General features: G+C 41.4%; 1 pseudogene; it reads right to left on the reverse strand.

The window, feature by feature from the left end:
- Positions 1-13995: 13995 nt before the first annotated feature.
- Positions 13996-14092, reverse strand: part of LOC119886491 — a 54825-nt pseudogene continuing 54728 nt past the window's right edge.

Consider the following 14092-nt stretch of genomic DNA (forward strand, 5'->3'; position numbering starts at 1 on the left):
AAAATGGCCGACTTCCTGTTGATTTTAGGGCATCGCTCCAAGAGGCTTTTTTGTGCGTCTGGACAAGATACACGTACCACAGAAAATTCGTGCACGTAGGTGAAACGTGCGGCGGGGGCTGCTTCGTTAAAGTCACTTCCTGTTGCCAGCAGGTGGCGCTATGACTGTGGGTGAATGTCGGCATGTACATGTGTTCAGGGCGGGACTCTCATCCTACATGTACAGTTTGGTCCAGATGTGAGCATGTACACTGAAGTTACGACAACTTCCGTGTCATGGCGAAGAGCTGATCTTTGACGCCACGCCACGGACACGCCCATTGACGAAAACTTGCAAATAGCACAACTTTTCATCTTCAATGCCTTTAGAAGGCACAGCAGAAATTTGACGTCGATCCGACTAAATCCCTAGGAGGAGTTCGTTAAAGTACGAAGTGTGTAAATCATCCAAAATGGCCGTAAAATTCAAAATGGCCGACTTCCTGTTGACTTTAGGCTATGGGTTCTTGAGGCTTTTTTGTGCGTCTTGATACGATACATGTCCCCAGAAAATTTCGTACATGTAGGTTGAACGTGAACGAGGGGCTAATCTTTTCCAATTTTCTAGGTGGCGCTAGCGAGTCATTTTGCCACGCCCATGTGCGAAACTTGTAGAATACGAAATTTTTCACCGGTTCTGACATGTTTGCAAATTTTGGTGAGTTTTCGAGTATGTTTAGGCCATGTCATTTGGGCCTACTTTGCAGAAAAAAAAATAAATAAATAATAAAATAAAATAATCCGAGCAAATTCAATAGGGACCTCGCACGGTCGTGCTCGGGCCCTAAATATATATATAATCCGAGCAAATTCAATATATATATATATATATATATATAATCCGAGCAAATTCAATAGGGACCTCGCACGGTCGTGCTCGGGCCCTAATAAAGTCAAATAAGATCGGGAAAGGCTCTCCTATAAAAGTATGTTTTAAGAAGGGACTTAAAAGAGTTCGATGACTCAGCTGACCTGATTTCCTTGGGCAGGCTGTTCCAGAGCCTCGGGGCCCTGACAGCAAACGCTCTGTCCCCTTTAGTTTTCAGTCGAGACTCTGGAACAGATAGCAGACCTCTGCCCGAGGATCTCAAGGTACGTGCTGGTGTGTATGGGACTAAAAGTTCAGAAATATAACAAGGCGAGAGGCCATGAAGAGCTTTAAAAGTAATCAATAGAATTTTAAAGTCAATTCTAAAACATACTGGGAGCCAGTGTAATGGAGCTAAAATAGGAGTAATGTGGTCATTTTTCTTTGTTCTGGTTAAAAGCCTGGCAGCTGAGTTCTGGACAGTCTGGAGTCGATCAATAGATTTTTGGGTTAAACAGGTGAAAAGGCTGAGATGAAGGCGTGTAAAATGGTCTCGGAGTCCTTAAAAGTTAACATAGATTGAATTTTTGCTATATTTCTAAGATAAAAACATGATTGAACAAGCTTTGTGGTGTGCTGCTCGAAATTTAAATTACTATCAAACCAAACACCAAGGTTCTTTGCCACAGGCTTAAGGTGATTTACTAGGGAACCATCTGCCATCTGTTGGGACCCAATGGCCAGGATTTCTGTTTTGTCTGAGTTCAGTTGGAGGAAATTATTTGGCATCCATTTTTTAACTTCACAAAGGCAGTTGTTAAGTGAACTCAGCATTCCAGGGTCTGTGGATCTGACGGGCAAGTATATTTGTGTGTCATCAGCATAAATATGAAAAGAAATGCCATGTTTATGGATAATATGTCCAAGGGGAAGCAGATACAAGGAAAACAAAATGGGTCCTAAGACCGATCCCTGAGGCACACCATATTTAACTGGACAGAACGAAGAGACATAGTTGTTTACAGACATGCAAAACTTCCTATTTGACAGGTAGGATGAAAACCATTCTAGGGCAGTACCAGAGATCCCCACCCAGTGCCTCAGTCTGTCTAACATGATGTTGTGATCAATGGTGTCAGAAGCAGCGCTAAGGTCCAGGAGTACCAGGACTGGTTCCTAGAGTCTGTGGTTCCTAGAGTCTCCAAAAGTAGACTAGGAGCCAGAGCGTTCAGCTATCAAGCTCCTCTCCTGTGGAACCAGGTTCCAGTTTGGGTTCAGGAGGCAGACACCATCTCCACATTTAAGAGTAGGCTTAAGACTTTCCTCTTTGATAAAGCTTATAGTTAGGGCTGGCTCAGGTAGTCCTGAACCATCCCTTAGTTATGCTGCTATAGGCCTAGACTGCCGGGGGATTTCCCATGATGCACTGAGCTCCTCTCTCCTCTACTTTCTCTCCCTCTGTATGCAACCTTATCCCATTATTGCATGTTACTAACACAACTTCTCCCCTTTCTGGTAGTCTTGTGCTTTCTCGTCCCTCTCCTCTCTCCTCCTATCACTTCCTGCAGGTTTTCTGGCTCTGGAGCTGTGGAGTCTGGATCTGTGGCTGCGGGTCGCCTGCTGCCCCCGTGTTCCTGCTCGACACCCTCTACTGCAGCGACTGTTGTCGCTGGTCTTATTGTTATTATAATCATTAACATTACGATGGTTACCATTAACACTATTATAAATATCTGTACCATTTTTCATTTAGTTTATAGCAACATTACCTTCGCTGTCTGTACCTCTGTGTGTATATTGTGTAGGCTGCCTCCCTCCCCTCTCTCTCTCCTTACATCCCTCTCTCTCTCTCTCTCTCTCTTTCTCTCTCTCTCTCTCTTTCACTCTCTCTCTCTCTCTTCTCTCTCTCTCTCTCTCTCACCCCAACCGGTCGAGGCAGATGGCCGCCCACCCTGAGCCATGGTTCTGCTCGAGGTTTCTGCCTCTTAAAAGGAAGTTTTTCCTTGCCTCTGTCGCCTAGTGCTTGCTCTTGGTGGGAACTGTTGGGCTTCTGTAAATATCATCACAGAGTACGGTCTAGACCTGCTCTTTTATGAAAAGCGCTGTGAGATAACTGTTGTTGTGATTTGGCGCTATATAAATAAAATTGAATTGAAACTGAATTGAATTGAACTGAGCACATGCCTTCATCAGCAGACATTAAAAGGTCATTGGTGACTTTAAGCAGGGCAATCTCAGTGCTGTGGTACTTCCTGAAACCAGATAGAAACTTTTCAAATATTTTGTTTTTTTCCACTACAGTGAGCAGCTGTTTGGACACAATTCTTTCTAGAATCTTTGCAATAAAAGGCAGTTTTGAAATTGGTCTAAAATTATGTGGGAGGGAGGGATCTAAACCAGGTTTCTTTAAAAGTGGGTTCACGCAAGGCGTTTTAAAATAATCAGGGACACAACCAGTAGATAGGGAGCTGTTGAAAACAGAGATCAAATGGGGCCCAACAGATTCTATTACTTTCAGTAAAAACTTTGTAGGTATTACATCAAGTGGGCTGGAGGACACTCTCATTTGTGATACTGTTTTTAAAAGCTCAGACAAGTCGATGGGATAAAACTGGTTAAAACTCTTATGTTGCTGGTGAGGAAACTCTGAGTAAGAGGCCGCGGGGGTAATAGAGGCTCTGATTGACACCACCTTATTGGTAAAATAAGATAAAAACAATTCACAGTCATCATTACTTCCAGCTGAGGCACAAGGAGGGGTTGGGTTTACCAGCTGATCCACAGTCTTAAACAGAAACCTGGGATTGTGTTTATGTGTAGTAATGAGTTCAGAAAAATAGTGTGTTCTCGCATCCCTAACCATGTTATTGTAGTTAATTAATAAATCCTTCAGACTGAGGTAATGGACTTGGAGACTGGATTTTTTCCATCTGCGCTCTGCTTTCCTGCATTCCCTTTTGAGGCTGCGAATGCTGTCATTTATCCAGGGTTGCTTACTAGCTTTAGACATAGGCCTAACCTTTAGTGGAGCAGTAATATTTAGTGACAACAAGCAGATATGATTGAAGTGATCGACCAGATTGTTGGTGTTGGAATCAGACAGGTGTTGGCTTTGGCTCTGAAAGAATGCGCAAAACTTTGAAACACTTTGTTCATTAAAGATGCGAGAACACACAGAGCTTGGTGAGGCGGCATGAGTAACAGGCGAATACATCTGTGGTCAGATATGGTCATGTCCACTAATTCCACAGAGGAAATGCTGACACCCAGGGTAAAAACCAAGTCCAGTGTATGACCACGGTTATGAGTTTGCCCTTTGACATGTTGTTTGAAGTTAAAAGAAGTGGCCATATTTAAAAAGTCAGTTGCATTAACATTGGTGGGGTCATCAACATGAAAATTAAAATCGCCACAAAGAACAATTCTGTCATAATTTAAAACCAGAGTAGATAAAAATTCAGGAAGTTCTGATAAAAATCCTCCAGGCGGTTTTGGGGGGCGATAAATTATAACAAATATGATAGGTTGCAGCCCTCCAACTTTAAGAGTGAGAACTTCAAAGGAGTTAAATTCATCACAGCGTACTTGATGACATTTTAAATATTTCCTATACACGCTCACTAGCCCACCACCACGACCACTGACCCTCGGTTGACTAAAACAATCACATTGAGGCGGACACAGTTCAGCTAGCTGGCTATAGTCATTCATTTGCAACCAGGATTCAGTTAAAAACATAAAATCTAGATTTGCAGACAAGATAAAATCATTTAAGATAAAAGTCTTACTTGAGAGAGATCTCACATTGAAGAGAGCCATTTTAAATGAGTTTGTACTGGGTGCTGGAGTTTGTGCAGTTGTCCTAATCCTTAAGAGATTACTATTCTTTCTGTGTGGGATGTGCACATTTCGGTTTACTGGTCTATGCGTGATGATGACAGGAATAGAAGTCTTTGGAACAGCGCTGGGTGCAGACAGTTTTACATGGTGGAGACAGTTGTTTGATGTCCTCCTGCTGCTCTGCCTTTCGATGATTTATGGAGTTCATATGTTACCAGTTACTTTAGCCTCTAACTGCTGCTAACAGCAGCTGTTTCTAGCTACTCAGTTAGCCATGCAGCTAGCCGTCCTATTGCATTTTCTGCCCGGACTGAAAGCCTGTTGGTGTTTACACCTCTAACAATAGTACAGAAGCTTTGGACCGCTGGTTCAGAGCCAGCTGACAACAGCAGCTAGCGTTAGCAGCAGCTAGCATTAGCAGCAGCTAGCGGTTAGTGTAGCGTTATCAAGTAAAGCAAACATTGTGCTTTCACACACATTTACTGAAAGACTGAGCAGAGGAAAAGAGAGAGCATGGTTTGGGGGTCTTTGGACACACAGGGGACACACATTTCGTCTTTAGACACACCAGGGACACACATTTAGTCTTTAGATACATTGGGGAGGGGCAAGTGCACTGGGAGCAGGAGAAAAGAGCTGGTGCTCTCACACAGAGTACCATCAGCCAGCATGTTTTACTCTGAGCAAATGGTTAAGCCTGCTATTTATAGCGTAGGTAACACTGATTCATCACATAAACCTGTAAACGACAGCAGTGATATCTCTCAATAATCTTCATTAAAAGTCAGAAAGATAAACAATGATTCATTTGTAGGCTTTACAAAGTGATCACTTTTTTATTTAACCTTTATTTAACCAGGAAGTCCCTTAAGATTGGAATCTCTTTTCCGAGGGATACCTGAACCTCTCAATTCAAGATCAAATGAAAATATCATTAATACAGGGAAACAAATAAAAAGAATAAAAAATTTATTCATCACTGATGGATGATTTAAACTGTAAAAACGTTTTGGTAAAAGTTTATAAATGCGCCCTGACATCTGACATTTTACAGAACGCTGTGAAGACTGCAACCCCAACAGTGTTTTCAACCATATGTACACCTTAAATATTTGTGAGGTGTGCACATTCTTCTAGAAATAGCTTTAAAACTTGAATTGCCCATCAGTCATAATCGAGATCCATCAGATCAAGTTCCTCACAATAGCTTTTCCCCACTGAATGTCAGAGTTCTCTGCATTCCACTGTCATTATAATGTTCTGAGCACAATTATAAAGGAGTTTTGAGACTGACCACAGCCTGAGTGGTAACCAGACAGGAAACATCAGTTCTGCTGGTTTACCAGAAGTCAGTTACTATTGGATGTTGTGTAAGTAAACACTGGCACATACATGCACTGACAGACTGTGCCGGACCAACTGGTTTGTAAATCTACAGGAAATGACACTCCTGATGATCATATGATCTATCCTAACACACACACATGCACAGAGTCATGCACATCCACATGCATGAATTTAGTATATTCCTTGCATAGAATATTCTGTTTGTATGCATAGGTTCAAATGTGGCTACAGGGGGCAGGTTTGGCAGGATTACTTTAAAAATGTAATCCAGTACAATTATTTATTACTTGTTAAATGTAGTAAGTAACGTAATCCAAGTGCAACAAAATAAAAGTAATGTAACCTAATTACTTTTAGTTAAATAAAGACAAGGGCATCAAAGATGTGTTGTCTGCTGTGTATTTTTAGAGAAACATAATATTATAAAATATCCCATTCCCATGAAATCAAAATCGATGTTTAAATGATATGCCTTACATTGGGCCTATATGTCATATGGCAGGATCTGGCAGATCAATGACAAAAGAGTAGATATTCTTGATGACATTTTAGATTGTATAATTTCCTGGAAAATGATTTTAAAATGTTAATGATTCATCCTGCACTGGGGGCCTGTATTAGTTTAATGTCCAATGAAAATCTCTGAGTTCCTTGATGGTAAGATTGCTTTACTTTGCTGTAGCAAGTCAGCTAACTGCTGCTAACTAGCTACCACTATCTAATTAATTTAATTAATTGCGGGGAGCAGCCGGGCGAGCGGGCATCGAAACTGCACTCAGCAGCCACCAAGTGAACCCGACATGAACAGGACAGAACACAGCCTCATTGGTTGATTCAGCACCGGGATGATATTCCCAGTGGTCACACTGGCCTCCGAGGCTGTCCGGCTACCGTGTTCACTCACTGGCAGCTGGAATGAGTCCCCACAGAGTCTGCATGAGAGGGAGGGGGCGTTACCACATTCAACTACTGGCAACATACCAATCAATATCTGCAACAAATCCCTCCCTAGCTTTGTGTTTTCATAGGAAACACGTAAATAGCACTCTGCTTTCTGTTTCATAGAAACTTTGTGCTTTGTGTAATACCTATGTGTAATCCCCATTTTTACAAAATGTACCTGTAATCTTACGTCTTTTTTTCTGTACTGTTACTTTATTTTTGTAACCTGATTACAAAACGCTGTTACATGTAATCCTGACAGTGGATATATAATAAATATCAGTGAGTAGCATTGATTGAGCTCATTGAAAAGTGGTCCTCACAGCAGAGCATGTATGCATACAATCTGATCACTGATCACCTTCCAAACTAGCTTGTGAGTGACTATCACACTCACGTCCCCAGCACACAGCAGTACAAAAGATACTGACCACTGCAGACTGCAGCATCATGTTGCAGATGATGAAGCTCTGGGGCAGCTCTGGTCTTTTTGTCGAGGGCCCTTGTGTTCCCAGCCCACTCTAGCCTGGCGTCCAGGTATTTATTTTAGTGAACCACATCCATAGTCCTGCAAAGTCTGCAGTCAGCTCCTTTGTCTTGTAAATTTGTTTAATCTGCATCACCATACTAAGTCAACCATCAGGCCTGTGTAGTCCTCCCCTGAGGACTCAAGAGCGGTGTTCACCTGCATGGCCCTGAGCTTGTCTTTTAATACCAGGGGCTGTATGGTGTTAAATGCACTGGAGAAGATAAAGAACATGATCTCACTGTATTCTCAGCCTTTTCCAGGTGGGAATAAGCCCCATGTAACAGGTCAGTGCAGTAAATGTTTTCCTGATAGGCAAAATGCAGGAGGTCTGGTGCTGGTGTGTCCAGGGGCCTGAAGTCGAAGAGTATGTAAGTAAATAGCAGTAACTCTTGACAACTATATGATCACTCAAAGTTGGACAGCCAGGAATCTTGATGTTACGCTTGATTCTGTCTCGTTTGATCAACATATTGAAGAAATCACTAAATGCTAACCCTCAGCTGAGTCAGAGATCCTAATTCACACCCTTGTTTCATTGAGACTGGCTTACTGTAGCGTTTTGTTGTCTGATCTGCCGTGTACTACTACTGAAAGTCTTCAAATGGTTCCAAATGCAGCAGCTAAAATCCTAACTAAAACCAGAATGTTCAACCATATTTCATCAGTTTTAGCTTCCCTTCATTGGCTCCCTATCCATGTCCGATCAGACTTCAAGAAGCTTCTGATGACTTACAAAATTGTAAATGCACTCGCCCCTTCTTATCTTTCTCATCTCCTTAAACCTTATGACCCATTGTGAGGGACCAGGCAGTTAGGCATGAGGAGTCAAGAGGGAAATTCAAAGAAGGGTTTTTATTTACCCAAAAAAATCATTACAACAAAAGATAGAGTTTTGGGCCCATAAAAGAGGTCAAATAAACAAACGGTAACTAAAGCTCTGAACATAACAGACTCAAAAATACAACTGACCTACTAAACAAGAAACAAAGGGGACTTATATATTGGCTGATCAGACCAATTTTGACACACAGGGGAAGACTAACAGCACTACTACATAACAACAACAAAACCTACCTAAAAACTTATTCCAAAAGAAATGTACTTTTACTTAACCTTAACTCAAAATACTCTAATATAATATAAATCTAAACCCCAAAATATATAAGGAGAGAATAAAGCCCCCCCCAGACATAACAAGCAGTGGTAGTGTCCAATGCTACTCCAAGCGCCAACCCTTTAAGCCAGCAGACTTCCTGGATCTCTCCTGGGTGTGGCATCCAACACTGGTAAGCTCAGAAACAAAATTAAACAAAATGACAATCCAAAAGTAACTAATGGTGCGCGCTCCCAAAAAGATGCTTCTGTATAGTCAACTAAATAAAGTATATGTGAAATGAACTAAGCGTCCTGTAAGTTTATTTGTAACCAAATGAATATTTGCAACAAATGTCTAATGTGTATGAAAAAGGTATATAAACTAATCCTAAAAAACACAGCATAAACTCAGTGCATGAGGTTACTGCTCTTCAACTGGTTGAGGCCATGGCTGTGGCCATCACACCCATCCCAAGCTCTCTGTTCTCAGAATATAGGCCTCCTGTCTGTCCCAGAGTTAAAAGAAGTCAGCCGGCTGCAGGGCACTTTCCTATCGCAACCCTTGTCTCTGGAATAACCAATATGGGAAATTAGATTCTTGCTATTTTATTTCATGTTCTAAAATGTGTTTTAGCAAAAGGTCAGAATGGGCTTAGAATCCTGATGTGTTCATTTTAATCCAAAAATAAATTGGATTTATGATCAGAGAGCAGGACAACAACACAAGAAACAAGGTCATATCAAAGACCAGAGCCTGGGCAATGTGTCTATCTATTAATGTGTCATTACAGACAGAGAAGACACTTTTCCCATGAACTATATGTATTTGACTCTATCCTCCTGCCCTAAAGAAACCTACCGAAATACAGAAAATGTTACTGTGAGCGAGAGTTTATCTTCTCAAAAACAACCTTATCTTATCCAGTCTAAGGATAGCGAAAGCTGCAGACGAACAGGTGTCCTCTGTGGGACTCAGTTGAGGTTTGTGTCTCTAATTAGAAGTTACACACAGTCCCTGTGTGTAATGGTGCCATCAAGTGGGTAAAATCGGAATGGCATATGACTGTCAATGACTTGAGGATTTTGATTAAGGACCAATGGGAATATCCCAAACAGCCTGCCAGGAGGAGCATATTTTGAAAATACAATTGAATGCACAAATTTGAGAGATTTTCTAGCAGTAACTTGATTTAATATGTACTCTGCTTTGAAATGACAGTAAATCTAGTTTTCATTGCACTGTAGTGTTTCACTGAAGAAGAATCAAGACCTGAATACAAGGGCCCAGGTGAAGAAATGGGAACTGGAGCACAAACACCACACAAACAGACACCACATAAAAAGGACAACACCTGCAAGGGGATGGGGCTGGGGACTACAGAAGAAGAAAAATTGTAGAAAGTGAAGACACATGCAAACGAACAGGGAGGGGACTTGGGGAGGAGAGAAACAACAAAAAAACAAAAAAAAACAAAGACAACTGGCAAAACAACATCAATAAACAGCTGACATAAGAAAACAACTGAGGGGGAATGAAAGGAGAAACAGTCAAGCAAAATTAATAAACAACACAGCACAGCCATGAGAGACAGAATGATAACAATTATTTTAATAAAGGAATAGTCGTAAGCATTCAAAGCCCACGGGGCAACATCATCCTGTTCACGTCTCTAACAGATTTTCCCCACTCAGCGACACACCCACTGAGAAACCAACTCTGATCATGGCAGCTCCATTTTGAGAAACGTGAAGTTAGCGAAGCCAGCAGCCATAGTTAAGTGCATCCCTGGGGCCAGAGCGGGCAACATTGAGTCTTATTTGAAACTGCTGGCTAAGGATAAACGTAAATACAGTAAGATTGTTATTCACGTCGGGTAATGACTCCGGTCACTAAGATAAATGTTGAGTCGGTGTGTACATTTGCAAAAACAATGTCAGACACAGTAGTTTTCTTTTCGTCATTCCGCTGCTGGTTGTCGAGGTGGTGTCCAGCAAACAATGTGGGCTTTGTAGATCATTGGCAGACTTTCTTGGGAAGACCTGGTCTGATTCGGAGAGACGGCATCCATCCCACCCAAAACCTTATGCAACACACTTTTCTGCTCCTCCAGGTGTTTTGGTTTTCCCTTCATACAATCGTAGAGAAAATTCTCGACCAGAATATCCCATTCACCCCTAGTCTGTTTATTTTGGGGGACCCCTCTGCATTGAGTAACCTGACCCTTCCACTGGCTAACTGGACCCAGACTGTCCTCATGCTAGGCCGGAAACTTTTGGTCAAAGAATGGAAAGCCCCCTTTGCACCAGCATTGGATTTGTTCATTTTTCTGATGGATATGTGTGTGTGTGTTCAAATGTTCTCAAAAACCAATAAATTGTTAATCATAAAACCACAAGAGCAATAGTGCAAAGGAATAGTAAAATTAAATGTGGACTCTTAAACATCAGATCTCTCTCTTCTAAAGGTGTACTAGTAAATGAACTAATATCAGATTATGATATTGATTTATTTTGTCTTACTGAAACCTGGCTGGGTGATGGAGAATATGTTAGCCTAAATGAATCCACCCCTCCCAGTCATATTAATACTCACATTCCTCGAGGCACAGGCCGAGGAGGTGGAGTTGCAGCTATCTTCGACTCTAGCCTACTAATCAGCTCTAAACCTAAACTAAACTATAACTCATTTGAAAGCCTTGTTCTTAGTCTTTCACACACAAGTTGGAAATCACTGCAACCAATTCTCTTCGTTATAGTGTACCGAGCACCTGGTCCGTACTCTTATTACTAATTCTTATCTGGATTTGCAGAGTTTTTGTCAACTTTAGTCTTTAAAATGGACAAAGTTATTATTGTAGGGGATTTTAATATTCATGTGGACGTTGAGAATGACAGCTTCAGTACTGTGTTTATCTCTCTGTTCGATTCCTTTGGCTTCTCTCAGAGTGTTCATGAACTGTTTTAATGACACCCTCAACCTTGTTCTGGTATACGGTATTGAAATTGAACATTTAATAGCGTTCCCACAGAATCCCTCTTCATCCGACCACTGTTTGATAACTTTTGAGTTTCTATTGCTGAACTAAACGCCATTGGGCAAAAATTTCTATACAAGATCTCTGTCTGATAGTGCTGTAGCTAAATTTAAGGATGCGATTCCATCAGCTCTAAATTCATTATCAGATCACAAAGTAACGGAGGACTCCTATGCTAATTTCAGTCCCTCCCAAATCGATCATCTTGTTGATAGTGCTGCAGGCTCGCTGCGAATGACACTGGACTCTGTAGCCCCTCTAAAAAAGAAAATAATAAAACAAAGATTGTTAGCTCCATGGTATAATACTGAAACTTGCAAATTAAAGCAAATATCGCAGAAACTTGAGAGGAATTGGCGTTCCACCAAACTGGAAAATTCTCGTTTAATCACTGTAGCCAGGCTGACAGAGAGTCACAGCTCTATTGAGCCAAGTATTCCCATAGCTCTCAGTAGTTACGACTTCATGAGCTTCTTTAATGATAAAATTCTAACTATTAGAAACAAAATTAACTATGACCTGCCGTCAACTGGCACCGACTTATCTCCAAACTCAGGAACCTTAGAAACAGCTGTAAAATCAGATATATGTTTAGACTGCTTTGCTTCCCTCAATCTTAACCAACTAACTTCAATAATTTCTTCATCTAAACCATCAACCTGCCTCTTAGACGCCATCCCAACTAGGCTGCTTAAAGAAGTTTTACCCTTAGTCAGCACTTCTATACTAGATATGATCAATCTATCTCTATCAACATGCTATGTACCACAGTACTTTAAAGTAGCTGTAATTAAACCTCTTCTGAAAAAGCCCAAACATGATCCAGATGTTTTTGCCAACTATAGACCTATTTCTAACCTTCCATTTCTCTCTAAGATCCTGGAGAAAGCAGTTGCTAAACAGCTGTGTGACTTTCTACAGAGCAATAGTTTATTTGAGGATTTTCTGTCAGGATTTAGAGTTCATCATAGCACAGAGACAGCACTTGTGAAAATTACTAACGACCTCCTTATTGCATCAGACAAAGGACTTGTCTCTGTACTGGTTTTATTAGATCTTAGTGCTGCATTCGATACCATTGACCATCAGATCCTATTGCAGAGACTGGACCACTTCATTGGCATTAAAGGAACCGCTCTAAGCTGGTTTAAGTCCTATTTATCATACAGATTTCAGTTTGTACATGTTAACGATGAGTCCTCCATGCACACCAAAAGTTAGTCATGGAGTTCCACAAGGATCTGTCCTCAGACCAATCCTGTTCACTTTATATATGCTTCCTTTAGGCAATATTATCAAGAAATATTCCATTAACTTTCATTGTTATGCAGATGATACTCAGTTATATCTATCGATCAAACAAGATGAAACTCATTAGTTAGCTAAACTTCAAATGTGCCTTCAGGATATTAAAACCTTGATGACCTGTAATTTTCTAATGTTAAACTCAGATAAAACTGAAGTTATTGTTCTGGGGCCCAAGCACCTCCGTGACACATTATCTAAAGATATAGTTTCCCTTGATGGCATCGCCCTGGTCTCCAGCACCACTGTGTGGAATCTTGGAGTTATCTTTGATCATGACATGTCGTTTAAGTCTCACATTACGCCGTCTAGACCTGCTCTTTTATGAAAAGCGCTGTGAGATAACTGTTGTTGTGATTTGGTGCTATTAAATAAAATTGAATTGAATTGTCTGATTCTAAATTTAAGGATGCGACTCCAGCAAATTTCAAGGACCGCCTTTTTTCACCTACGTAATATTGCGAAAATCAGGAACATCCTGTCTAAAAATGATGCAGATAAACTAGTCCATGCATTTGTTAATTCTAGGCTGGATTACTGCAATTCCTTATTATCAGGCTGCTCAAAAAAGTCCATTAAGACACGTGTTCTGACAGGAACCAGGAAAAGTCATATTTCTCCTGTCTTAGCTTCTCTGCATTGGCTTCCAGTAAAATCCAGAATCCAGAGCGTTCAGCTATCAAGCTCCACTCCTGTAGAACCAGGTTCCAATTTGGGTTCAGCAGACAGACACCACACATCTCCACATTTAAGAGTAGGCTTAAGACTATCCTCTTTGATAAAGCTAGGCCTGGCTCAGGTGAGTCCTGAACCATCCCTTAGTTATGCTGCTATAGGCCTAGACTGCCAGGGGACGTCCCATGATGCACTGAGCTCCTCTCTCCTCTACTATCTCTCCCTCTCTATGCAACCTCATACAATTAATGCATGTTACTAACTCAACTTCTCCCCTTTCCCGTAGTCTTGTGCTTTCTCGTCCCTCTCTTCTCTCCTCCCATCACTTCCTGCAGGTGTTTCTGGCTCTGGAGCTGTGGAGTCTGGATCTGTGGTTGCGAGTCACCTGCTGCCAACCAGGAAGTAGCGGGAGTAAAACCCCTCCTGCCCGGGAGGAACCCTGGAGATGGCCTGTTTCTCCAGGAGCTCCTGAAGGTCG

Source organism: Micropterus salmoides, unplaced genomic scaffold (assembly GCF_014851395.1).
Source record: "Micropterus salmoides isolate LMB-PRFRI ecotype aquatic unplaced genomic scaffold, ASM1485139v1 Ms_hic_scaffold_4, whole genome shotgun sequence".
NCBI classification, from domain to species: domain Eukaryota; kingdom Metazoa; phylum Chordata; class Actinopteri; order Centrarchiformes; family Centrarchidae; genus Micropterus; species Micropterus salmoides.